This window comes from Gossypium hirsutum, chromosome A01 (genome assembly GCF_007990345.1).
Source record: "Gossypium hirsutum isolate 1008001.06 chromosome A01, Gossypium_hirsutum_v2.1, whole genome shotgun sequence".
Classification (NCBI taxonomy): Eukaryota; Viridiplantae; Streptophyta; class Magnoliopsida; order Malvales; family Malvaceae; genus Gossypium; species Gossypium hirsutum.
This window is the reverse complement of record NC_053424.1, coordinates 112,764,168-112,777,547: the sequence shown is the minus strand read 5'-3', so window position 1 is coordinate 112,777,547 and position 13,380 is coordinate 112,764,168. Positions and strand designations below refer to the sequence as shown.

Below are 13,380 nucleotides of genomic sequence, written 5' to 3'. Positions count from 1 at the left end.
ACCGGGGTCCTTTCGTTATTTCGAAGTGGGGATGGCAACTGATAAACCATAATTTATACATATTTTTACCCCATGCTTGGCATAGTTATGGATGATTTTTCCTTGGTTTCATTGAATTCGATGCTCTTAATCCTTTAATTTCATGTTTTATATCAGGAGAGCATTGGAAAGCGAAAAGACCAAGAAACAGGCCAAAAACAGACAAAATGGGCCTAATTCAACATGACACACGGCCTAGGCACTTCCACACGGGTAACCCGCATGCCCATACCACATGCCCGTGTGTCATGGCCATGTTGACACTAATCCAAGTCAGAATTGCACACGGTTTGAGCACTTGCACACGGGCGTGGCACACGGTCGTGTCCCTGATAAACCGTAATTTATACATATTTTTACCCCATGTTTAACGCATTTTATGGATGATTTCCCATTAGAATTGGTGAATTCGATGCTCCTAATGCTCTAATTTATGTTTTATACTTAGGAGAGCATAGGAGAGTGAAAGGAATGAGAAACGGGACAAAAATAGAGAAAAATGGGCCAAAGTACGAATTCAACACGGCCTGGACCTCCTCACACGGACAGACCACACAACCATGTCAATTTGGTAGATTTGAAGCACGACTCACATGGGCGTGTCACACGAGCGTGTCCCTGCCGAGCCATAGTTGAGGCCAATTCGGAAAAAGCCAATTTTGAGGGCTTTTAGGCATTCTAAAGCCTATAAATACACCTTAGAGGAGGAAAGCAAGGGGTCACACAGGGTGGAAGGAAGGAATTACTCGAAGAAAGCCGATTGATCCATCTCAGAAGCCGGTTTCATCATCAAGACTGAAGATCTCCACTTAACTTCCCTTCAAGAGTTTTGAGTTTTCTTCATGTTTTGGATTCGTTGTTCTTTTGAGATGTTTTCCTTTTTAGTTATGAACTAAATCCCCTGAATACCTAAGAGGAATGAAACCTAAGACGAATCTTGTTATTATTTTCTGAATTGTATGATAAATATTCAACTTGTTCTTAATTATGTGTTCTTAATTCTTGTTTTAATATCCCAGGATATCGATTCAAGATAAGCCCTTATTCAGAGGAGGAATAGACCCTGTCTAAGAGTACATTTGTCATAATTAAGCAGAGTTGATTACGTGGCTAGAGATAGGGTGACAAGATTTTTTCAGATTAGGGTGAAACCTAATAGGGGGATCCATAGATCGAGTTAATGCAACCTTGGAGTTTTAATTAGAGAAAAGTCTCAATTATTCAATCTAGGGATTAGACGTTATTAGTCTTGAATAGGGATAATAACATAACTTAGGGATCTCTACAGAATAAGTTAAATGAATAAATCGTTCGATTCGGAGTCAGAATAACAAGTACAGTCTAGGTGGATATTTCCTTAGGTATTGTCTTAATTCAATCGTTTTCCAAAAGTAATCCCCCAATTTTATTTTCTGTGAGTTCTTAGTTTAGATAATTAGTTAGTTAAAACAAAGCCTCTTTATTCTTAGGCTAGATAATAAAAAGACAGTCATTACTAGTACTTTTAGTTCCTTTGGGTTCGACAATCCAGTCTTGCTAAAACTATACTACTGTTCGATAGGTACATTTGCCTACATCGCGATAATAGTTAGTTTCAAGAACGATTAATTATATTATAAAACTTATCACACAAAATTACGCGATCAAGTTTTTGGTGCCGTTGCTGGGGAACTAAGATATTAGGAACACTTAATTTTTATTACTTTAGCCATTCATTTTCCTTACAATTTAATTTAATTTAATTTTTATTATTTATTAATTTATTTTTTTCTTTCTCTTGGTAGGTTTTTATAGTTTATGACTAGAAGAAACCCGTCAGGACCACTACTTTTTGATGAAGAAATCAATCGCACAGTTTGCAGAAACCAAAGAGAAATAAGACGAAGCTTAAGATACACAGAGAACGAGCAAGAGGACGATACTCAGCCCCCAACCAAAGAGATGGCTGAAAACCAAGACAATCAGCTACCTCTTATAATTGTAGTTAATCAAAATCCTGCTCCGCGCACTATGTATGATTATGCTAATCCTTCTTTAACAGGAACTGAATCGAGCATAGTTAGACCTGCTGTAGTTGCAAATTCTTTTGAACTAAAACCTAACACTATTCAAATGATATAGCAATTTGTTCAGTTTGATGATTTGCAGGATGAGGATCCCAATGCTCATTTAGCAAACTTTTTGGAACTATGCAATACATTTAAAATTAATGGTGTTTCTGATGATGCCATTCGTCTTCGATTATTCCCTTTTTCGTTGAGGAGCAAAGCTAAACAGTGGTTTAACTCGTTACCACGAGGGTCAATTACTACTTGGGAACAAATGAACAAAAAATTTTTACTAAAATATTTTCTGCCGGCTAAAACGGCTAAATTATGTAATGATATCTCTTCGTTTGTGCAGATGGACTTAGAAACTCTTTACGATGCATGGGAGAGATACAAGGACTTACTGAGAAGGTGCCTTCACCATGGGTTACCGCTTTGGCTTCAGGTTCAAACATTCCATAATGGCCTGAATCCTTCGACTCGACAAATGATTGACGCAGCTGCTGGCAGAACCATCAATAATAAAACACTTGAAGATGCTTATAAGTTGATAGAGGAGATGTCACTGAATAACTATCAGTGGCAAGTCATGAGGACAAAGCCAACAAAAACAGCCGGTGTTTATAACATCAATTCGATCACTATACTCTCTAATCAGGTAGAACTCTTGAATAAGAAAATTAATGGTTTTCTTAGTTCTTCACAGGTTCACCCAATAATGCAGTGCGAAGCAAGTGGAGGTGGATCAAGCAATTCGAAATACCAACCTTATGGCCACAACATGGATAACGAGCAGTTAAATTACATGGGTAATAATTCTCGATCTCAAAACAATCCATATAGTAACACTTACAATGCAGGTTGGAGGAACCACCCAAATTTCTCATGGGGAGGCCAAGGAAACCAGAGACTACCTCTAGGCTACCAACAACCACCCTACCAACAGGAAAAAAGCCGAACCTTGAAGAAATGCTCTCAAGGTTTATATCGGTGTCAGAAACTCGTTTCCAAAATACCGAGACAGCACTTAAGAATCAACAAGCATTGATCCAAAGGCTCGAAACGTAGATAGGCCAGCTATCTAAACTAATTTCGGAAAGACCACTAGGAAGTTTACCTAGTAATACCAAATCAAAAGAGCATGTAAAAGCAATTACACTAAGGAGTGAGAAAGTGTTAGCAGAATCTGAAAAGAAGCTAACACAAGAAGCCATGACAAGCGAAAGTAGGGAAGAAAAACACGAAAATAGTGACAACCTAGTGCCGAAGGAATATAATCCACCAGTTCCATACCCAGCAAAATTGAAAAAAGACTGCATTGATGCACAATTCGGTAAGTTTCTTAAACTTTTTAAGCAATTACATATCAACTTACCTTTTGTTAAAGCCATCTCGCAGATGCCTACCTACGTAAAATTTTTGAAGGAGCTTCTAACAAATAAAAGGAAGTTCGAGGACTTATCTACAATAGAACTCAACGATAAGTGCTCAGCCATACTCCAAAACAAGCTGCCAACCAAACTGAAAGATCAGGAAGTTTCACTATCCCTTTCTTAATTGGTAGTTTGAGTATTGAGAAAGCACTACCTGATTTAGGCGCTAGCATTAATTTGATGCCATATAAAATGTTCAAACAACTTGGTCTTGGGGAACCTAAACCTACTAGGATGAGTATTCAATTAGCCGATAGATCTGTTAAATATCCTAGGGGTATTATAGAATACGTACTTATGAAAGTAGATAAATTCATATTTCCTGTTAACTTTGTTGTGCTTGATATAGATGAAAGTGTGGAAGTGCCCTTAATTTTAGGGCTCCCATTTTTAGCCACTGCTAGGGCTGTAATTGATGTGGGAGACGGTAAATTGGTACTTAGAGTGGGTGACGAGGAGATTATCTTTAAAATTTATAATGCTATGAGGTTTTCTACGGAACAGGATGACTCATGTTATTTTATTGACTCTATTGATCATACTACTCAAGACTCTTTTCAGGAAATTGTACAGAAGGACACGACGGAACTGTATCTAGCTTAAGAAGAGGAGACAGATGATGAACATAATGAGCATTCTCCAAGACAAGTAGAATATGAGGGCATTAAGATAAATTATGAACTTAAGCAAAAACCCTCTATTGAAGAGCCTCTCAAACTGGAACTTAAACAATTACCAAACCACTTGGAATACCCATTCCTTGGAAATATTTCTACATTACCAGTTATTATTGCTTCTAACTTGCAACCCAAGGAAAAAGAGGAATTAATCCAAGTATTAAAAGAACATAAAAAGGCCATAGCGTGGAAAATTTCTGACATTAAAGGAATCAGCCCTTCTTTTTTCACCCACAAAATTTTGATGGAAGATGAAACAAACCGTGTGTGCAAGCTCAAAGATGACTGAACCCCAACATGAAGGAAGTTGTTAAAGTCGAGGTAATTAAACTTCTAGATGCTGGAGTTATTTATCCTATTTCTGACAGTTCTTGGGTAAGTCCAGTGCAGGTTGTCCCTAAGAAAGGAGGCATGACAGTTGTGACCAACGAGAAGAATGAATTAATCCTAACAAGGACAGTCACAGAATGGAGAGTTTGCATTGACTACAGGAAACTGAATGTTGCCACAACAAAAGATCACTTCCCCTTGCCATTCATTGACCAAATGTTGGAAAGATTATCCGGGCATATGTACTACTACTTTCTAGACGGACTCTCTGGTTACTTCCAGATCCCAATAGCTCCTGAAGATCAAGAAAAGACGACATTTACATGCCCATATGGTAGGTTCGCTTATCGTAGAATGCCTTTTGGATTATGTAATGCTCCTGCCACTTTTCAGCGCTGTGTGATGGCCATCTTTGACGAACTCGTAGAAGATATCATAGAAGTATTTATGGACGATTTCTCAGTATTCAGTAACTTTTTCCATCTCTGCCTTAAAAATTTAAAATGAGTTTTAATAAGATGTGAGGAAACGAATATTGTGCTTAACTAGGAGAAATATCACTTCATGGTTCAAGAAGGTAATGTATTCAGGCATAAAATGTCTAGTAAAGGGATTGAGGTGGAAAGATTTAAAATAGAAACAATCGAAAAGTTACCCCCTCCTAGTTCGGTTAAGGCTAATAGAAGCTTTTTAGGACATGCTAGTTTTTATAGAAGATTTATTAAGAATTTTTCTAAATAGCTAAGCCTTTGACTAAATTACTAGAAAAAGAAATACTTTTTAATTTCAATCAGGAGTGCTTAGAAGCATTTTATACTTTAAAGGATAAATTAATTAATGCTTCAATTATAATTGCACCTGATTGGAACTTACCATTTGAATTAATATGTGATGCGAGTGACTTTGCAGTAGGTGCAGTATTGGGATAGCGAAGAGACAAGCATTTTCAACCTATCTATTATGCTAGCAAAACTTTGACAGTTACACAAGAGAATTATACTACTACAGAAAAAGAATTGCTAGCTGTGGTTTTTGCATTCGATAAATTTCGATCATATCTCATATTGTCTAAAGTCATTGTTTACACTGACCATTCCGCCCTTCGCTACCTTTTAACTAAAACTGATGCAAAACCTCGACTCATTCGATGGATTCTTCTATTGTAGGAATTTGACTTGGAAATTCAGGATAAGAAAGGAGCTGAAAATCTCGCAGCTGATCATTTGTCGAGGCTTGAGAACTCTAATACCAAGGAACTAGATGAAGTTGAAATAAATGATTCGTTTCCTAAAGAACAATTTTTCGCTATACCTGACTCTGAGGTACCTTGGTTTGCAGACATCGCAAATGTTTTAGCCGCTAACATTATCCCAAAAGGGTTAACACACTAGCAAAAGAAGCGATTCTTTAATAATGTGAAAAACTACTCTTGGGACGACCTTTTTTTTTCGCAGATGTGCAGATCAAGTCATTAAAAGATACGTTACAATATTTGAAACATCAAAAATACTGGAACATTGCCACTCAGGGCCAACTGGAGGACACTATAGTGGAACTAAGACCGCACATAAAATACTTGAATAAGGTTTTTACTGGCCCTCGTTATTTAAAGACGCTAACAGGTACGTTACTTCATGAGACCAATGCCAATGGATAGGTAACATATCTGAACGTGATGAATTGCCTTAAAACTATATGCTTTCATATAAAATATTTGATGTTTAGGGTATCGATTTCATTGGCCCATTCCCCAGTTCATCTGGGAATAAATACATCTTAGTGGCAGTTGATTATATGTCCAAATGGGTGGAAGCCCAAGCTCTACCTACTAATGATGCTAGAGTGGTAGTACTTTTCCTTAAAAAACTTTTCTCGAGATTCAGAACACCTAGAGCAAATATCAGTGACAGGGGCACTCATTTTTGTAATACCCAATTTGAAAAAACTTAGAAATACGGAGTTCATCATAGAACAGCCACCCCATACCATCCTCAAACTAATGAACAAGTTGAAGTGGCAAACCGAGAAATCAAACGGATCCTTGAAAAAACAGTAGAATCAAACAGAAAAGGTTGGGAAATGAAAGCAGATGATGCCTTATGGGCTTACAGAACTGCTTTTAAGACCTTCATAGGGACATCACCTTACAGAGTTGTTTATGGAAAAATTTATCATCTACTATTCGAACTAGAGCATAAAGCTTTTTGGGCTATTAAATTTCTAAACCTTGATCCCGAACTTGCAGGAACAAATAGGTTGATGCAGCTGAACGAACTTGATGAGTGGCGAGCCAATGCATACGAAAACTCATGCCTATACAAGGAAGCAACAAAGTGGCGCCATGACACTCGTTTAAAGAAAAAAAACAATTTGAAGTTTGAGATCTTGTCCTCTTACACAACTCAAGACTCAAATTGTTTCCTAGGAAACTTAAATCGCGATGGTCAGGACCTTTTGTAATTCAATCTGTTCTTTCATATAGCACAACACAGTTAAGTCACCCATCACATGGTACTTTCAAAGTAAATGGACATAGTCTCAAACTTTATAACAGGGAGAATTTTAAAGACGATGGAAAGGAGCTACGACTCCACAAACCGCCCTGAATAAACTAACAAGGTAACAGTCGAGCTTAGAATATAAACAAGCACTTCTCGGGAGGCAACCCGAGTACTAACGGTTTTAAATTACTTAAATTTCAATTTCAAACATCTATGTCACTAACAGAGTCTTTGAAGCACAGGTTCCCAACTCCACACTGCTGATCATACGGGCGTGCTTAAGGCTGTGTGACAACTACGGATGGAAACATGGTCGTGCGAGACGGTCGTGCAAAAATAGGATAAAAGTTATCTTCCCCAACACGGGATGCGATAAGTGGCCACGACGTGCGACTTGGCAGTGGTCGAATCTACCAAATGCACACGGTCGTGCAACACGCCTGTGTCTATCACCCGTGGACAACACTGTCAAAATAACACGGGTATGTGTAGAGCTACACGATCGTGGGAGAAGCGAACCACAGCATACACGGTCGTGTAACATGATCATGTAGCCACACGGGCGTGCCCGAAGGCCGTGTGATGACATCTCACTTCGCGACAAACACGGACGGGAAACGATCTACACGGGTGTGTGAACCGGCTGTGCCACTTGAAAAAAATTAGATTATCGATTTTATTTTATTTATTTTTGAAGATTCTTTTGTTTTTAAAATGGCTTATCTTTATGATTACTATCAAATTACTCCTTCAATTCTCCTTTTGTCCTTCAGAATCATGTTTGTCCTCCAGTTGTATTTCTAGCAACTCGCTCTCGCTAATCCAGGAATTTCATCCATTTTCAACTCAGGAAGTTTCACTTCTCTCCCTATCTTATTTTTATATTTTTATATCTATCTTTGTACATTGAGGGCAATGTACATCTTAAGTGTGAGGGGGTATTTATTTCATTATCAGAAAAATCCTTGAATGACTGTCTTGTTCTTTTGAAAAGCTCTCACATCGTATTTAGGATAAATTTTGATTGATTTATGATTTTGATTGATATATCTTGAATTAAAACATAGGCATTTATGCATTGATTGTTTAATACCTTAAGACATTAGAGAATCAAGCATGATAAGTTGATTTTTAAGAATTTAAAATTTTAGGTTGTTTCCCCAAAGTTTAGGTATTACTTTGAGTTGGAATTCACAAGTTTTAAACATCAAAAAGCCATAATTTTTGTGAGATTTTTGAGCCTTTTGAGCATCTATTAATTCTTTCATGCTTACTTTTATTATTACTTTGAGCGTGTCAGTATTGAACTGTTATTCTAGAACTTGCTTGATTATGCACATCAAGACCACACCATTTGATTTGATATGTCAAAATGAGAAAGACACTTAGGATTAACCCACTCATGCCATGAAAAGCCTACCTATTAACCCATAGTAAACCCCTTTGGGCTAACAAGCAATTTCTTGTATTATCTTTAATATTAACCCTTAACCCATTATTGTTGAAGTCCCTTAAATTAATTTGATCCCCAATTTTTTGTCGAGATTGGAATTGAAATAGTTGCTTAGTTAAGTTTTATTCTACTTTGTATTTAACTTGTTCTTAAAAAAAATGTGTATACATCTTAATAGTAGTAATCTTCTAAGCCAAAGAAGTTAAATTCTATATTCTGAGAAAAGCTCTGTTGTACGCAATTGATGACTAGCTATCTTTCTAGTTAGGCAAATTTTTCAAGTCAATCTCGATTCTAACCTTTTCTTTTAGCTTGTGACCACACCCCCTAACCAAGCCTCATTACAATCCTCTAAAAACCTTTTGATTGATGTATCATCTCAAATTATAGTGGTGGAGATTTGATTTTCATACAAGCCTATGGTAATGGCTTTTCGTTATTGACTATTGAGTGCTTCATTTATTGTCCTTAAACACATCGAGTGATTTGAGTGAATATTTAGTGAGGACGTAAAACTCTGTGACATTTTGAATACAAGGTAATTACCTAGATAAGGGGAGACACCGATGTTTTCAGAATAAAATGCTCAACTTGGAATGATTGAAACTGTGATGTTCTTTTAGTTGAATTCTCAATGTATGATTACCTATGGATTATTTTGAGATATTATCAATAGAAATTATATATTGAAAAGAATTTATTTTGATTATGAGTTGAGAATTTTGCTTGAGGACAAGCAAATGCTTAAGTGTGGGGGTATTTGATAAACCGTAATTTATACATATTTTTACCCCATTTTAAATGTATTTTATGGATGATTTCCCATTAGAATTGGTGAATTTGATGCTCCTAATGCTTTAATTTCATGTTTTATACTTAGGAGAGCATAGGAGAACGAAAGGAACGAGAAATGGGCCAAAAATAAAGAAAAATGGGCCAAAGTACGAGTTCAACACGACCTGGACCTCCTCACACCGACAGACCACAAGGCCATGTCAATTTGGTAGATTTGAAGCACGACTCACACGAGTGTGTCACATGGGCGTGTCCCTACTGAGCCCAAGTTGAGTCCAATTCGGAAAAGGCCAATTTTGAGGGCTTCTAGGAATTCTAAAGCCTATAAATACACCCTAGAGGAGGAAAGTAAGGGGTCACACAGGGAGGAAGGAAGGAATTACTCGAAGAAAGCCGATTGATCCATCTTAAAAGCCGGTTTCATCATTAAGACTGAAGATCTCCCCTCAACTTCCCTTCAAGAGTTTTGGGTTTTCTTTATGTTTTGGATTCGTTATTCTTCTGAGATGTTTTCCTTTTTAATTATGAACTAAATCCCCTGAATACCTAAGAGGAATGAAACCTAAGACGAATCTTGTTATTATTTTCTGAATTGTATGATAAATATTTAACTTGTTCTTAATTATGTGTTCTTAATTCTTGTTTTAATATCCCAGGATATCGATTCAAGATAAGCTCTTATTCAGAGGAGGAATAGACCCTGTCTAAGAGTACATTTGTCATAATTAAGCAGAGTTGATTGCGCGCCTAGAGATAGGGTGACAAGATTTTGCCGAATTAGGGTGAAACCTAATAAGGGGATCCATAGATCAAGTTAATGCAACCATAGAGTGTTAATTAGAGAAAAGTCTCAATTATTCAATCTAGGGATTAGACGTTATTAGTCTTGAATAGGGATAATAACATAACTTAGGGATCTCTACGGAGCAAGTTAAATGAATAAATCGTCCGATTCGGAGCCAGAATAACAAGTACAGTCTAGGTGGATATTTCCTTGGGTATTGTCTTAATTCAATCGTTTTCCAAAAGTAATCCCCCAATTCTATTCTCTGTGAGTTCTTAGTTTAGATAATTAGTTAGTTAAAACAAAACCCCTTTATTCTTAGGCTAGATAATAAAAAGATAGTGATTACTAGTACTTTTAGTTCCTTTGGGTTCGACAATCTGGTCTTGCTAAAACTATACTAATGTTCGATAGGTACACTTGCCAACATCGCGATAATAGTTAGCTTCAAGAACGATTAATTATAAATTTATAAAACTTATCACACAAAATTACGCGATCAGTCCCTATCGAACCCAAGTCTAGTGCTACTCGAAAAAGACCACTTTTGAGGGTTTTGAAGCATTCTAATGCCTATATAAACACCATAGAAGAGGATTAGTGGGGACACAGAGAGTTGGAGGCAGAAAATACTCAAGGAAAGCCATTGGAATCAGCTCAGGAGCGGAATCTACATCAAGACTGAAGATTTCCATCCAATTTTCTAGAAGTTCTTTGGGTTTCTTTATGTTTTGTTGTTTCCCAAACTTTGAGATGTTTTCCGTTATTATTATGACTAAATTCCCTAAGGGAGATAAAACCTAAGACGGATCTTATTAATATTTGAGTTATATGATATATACTTATTCTTAATTATGAATTTAACCTTTGCTTTAATATTCCAGGATATTAATTCAGGTTTTTGATGTGCTTATTCAGTGGAGAAAAAGTCCCTGTTTAAGAGTAGATCATTCATAATTAAGCGGAGTTGCATGCAATCCTAGAAATAGGACGACATAAATTTGCTGGATGAGAGTCAAATCTAATAAAGGAATCCATAGATCGAGTTAATGCGACAATATGAGTTTTAATTAGAAAGAAATTTTGATTAATCAACCTAGAATCAGTTGTTTTTGGTCTCGAAAGGGATAATAACATAAATCAAGGATTTCTACGGAATAAGTCAAGTGAATAAATCGTCTAAGTCAAATAAGTGAAGTCTAGGTAGATTCTTTCTTGGGTATTGTCTTCTCCATTAGTTTTTTTTTCTAAAGTATTCTCCAACTTTGATCTTTGTCGTAATCTTAGTTAATTAGATAATTAGTTTAGTTTACAACATTCTCTTAAATTTTAGGCTAGATAATAAAAAGATAGTAATTACTAGTACTTTTAATCCTCGTGGATACGATATTTCGGTCTCACCACAACTATACTACTGTTCAATAAGTGCGGTTGCCTTAGTTGAATTTTGTTAGTTAGTTTTCCGATCATTAAGTTTTTGGCACCGTTGCCGGGGACTAAAATATGAGGAACGCTTAATTTTTATTACTTTAGCCATTTTTTTATTTTTATTGCAATTTAATTTAATTTTTAATTTTGCTTAAATTACTAAATTTTCTTTTATTCACTTTTGGCAGGTTTTTATAGTTTATGACTAGAAGAAACCAATCAGGACCTCTACTTTTTGATAGTGAGATCAAAAGCACAGCTCGCACAAACCGAAAAGAAATAAGAATAAGCCTAAGATACATAGAGGAAGAGCAAGAGGACGATATTCAAACCACAGCCAAGGCGATGGCTGATAATCAAAATAACCCGCTACCTCCTGTGGTTGCTGCAAATCCAGTAAATTAGGAACCTGCTCCTCGTACTATGTATGATTATACTAAACCTACATTAACAGGAACTGAATCAAGTATAGTTAGGCTTGCTGTATTTGCAAATAATTTTGAACTAAAACCTAACACAATTCAAATGATACAACAATTTGTTCAGTTTGATGGTTTGCAGGACGAGGATCCAAACACTCATTTGACAAATTTTCTAGAATTCTGCAACACCTTTAAGATCAATGGCGTTTTAGACGATGCCATTCTCTTTCAGTTGTTTCCCTTTTCATTGAGAAATAAGGCTAAACAGTGGTTAAACTCGTTACCACGAGGGTCAATCACTACTTGGGAACAAATGACCGAAAAATTTTTACTTAAATATTTTTCGTCGGCTAAAACAACTAAATTAAGGAATGATATTTCTTCTTTTATGCAGATGGATTTAGAAACACTTTATGATGCGTGGGAGAGATAGAAGGACCTATTGAGAAGGTGCCCTCACCATGGTTTACCCTTTTGGCTGCAAGTTCAAACTTTTCACAACGGTTTGAATCCCTCAACTAGACAGATGATTGAGCAGCCGCTGGTGGGACTATTAATAATAAAACACCTGAAGAGGCTTATGAATTTATAGAAGAGATGTCACTGAATAACTATCAGTGGCAAGTCATGAGGACAAAGCCAACAAAAGCAACTGGCATTTTTAACGTCGATTCTGTTACTATGCTATTTAATCAGGTAGAAATTTTGAATAGAAAAATTGATGGTTTACTTGGCTCCTCACGGGTTCATCCAGTAATGCAGTGTGATGCAAGTGGATGTGGATTAAATAATCCATAATATCCATCCTATGTCCCCAACATGGAGAACAAGCAACTGAACTATATGGGTAATAATCCTCAACCTCAAAATAATCTTTATAGTAACACTTACAATGCAGGTTGGAGGAACCACCCAAATTTCTCATGGGGAGGCCAAGGAAATCAAAGACCACCACTCCCGCCAGGCTTCCAACAACAACCTTACCAGCCAGAGAAAAAGCCGAACCTTGAAGAGATAATGACAAAATTTATCTCAGTAGCGGAGACTCGTTTTCAGAATACTGAAACTAAAAATCAATAAGCATCAATTCAAGGACTCGAGAATCAAATAGGACAGCTGGCTAAGATGATTTCATAGAGACCACCAGGGAGCCTAGCTAGCAATACCAAGCCCAATCCAAAAGAGCATGTGAAAATAGTTACGTTAAGGAGTGGAAAGGTGTTAGCTGAATCTGAAAAGAAGCTGCAACTAGACCCTGATAGGAAAGAAGGTGAGGAGGAAGAACCCAAAAATAATGAAAAGCCGGTATTGAGGGAATATAAAACACCAACCCCATGCCCAGCAAAGTTGAAGAAAGACTGCATGGATGCACAATTCAATAAATTTCTCAAACTTTATAAACAATTAGTTATTAATTTACCTTTTGTTGCTGCTATCTCGCAGATGCCTACTTATACAAAATTTTTAAAA

At 36.6% G+C, this 13,380-nt stretch overlaps 2 non-coding genes across 2 annotated transcripts; both read right to left on the bottom strand.

Moving 5' to 3' along the window:
* Nucleotides 1-2,409: 2,409 nt before the first annotated feature.
* On the bottom strand, nucleotides 2,410-2,516 carry LOC121206529 (small nucleolar RNA R71). The gene has a single exon (XR_005901574.1). It is a non-coding gene; the product is annotated as a small nucleolar RNA R71 (small nucleolar RNA).
* Nucleotides 2,517-12,271: 9,755 nt separating this feature from the next.
* On the bottom strand, nucleotides 12,272-12,378 carry LOC121207407 (small nucleolar RNA R71). The gene has a single exon (XR_005902503.1). It is a non-coding gene; the product is annotated as a small nucleolar RNA R71 (small nucleolar RNA).
* Between the last annotated feature and the right edge of the window lie 1,002 nt (nucleotides 12,379-13,380).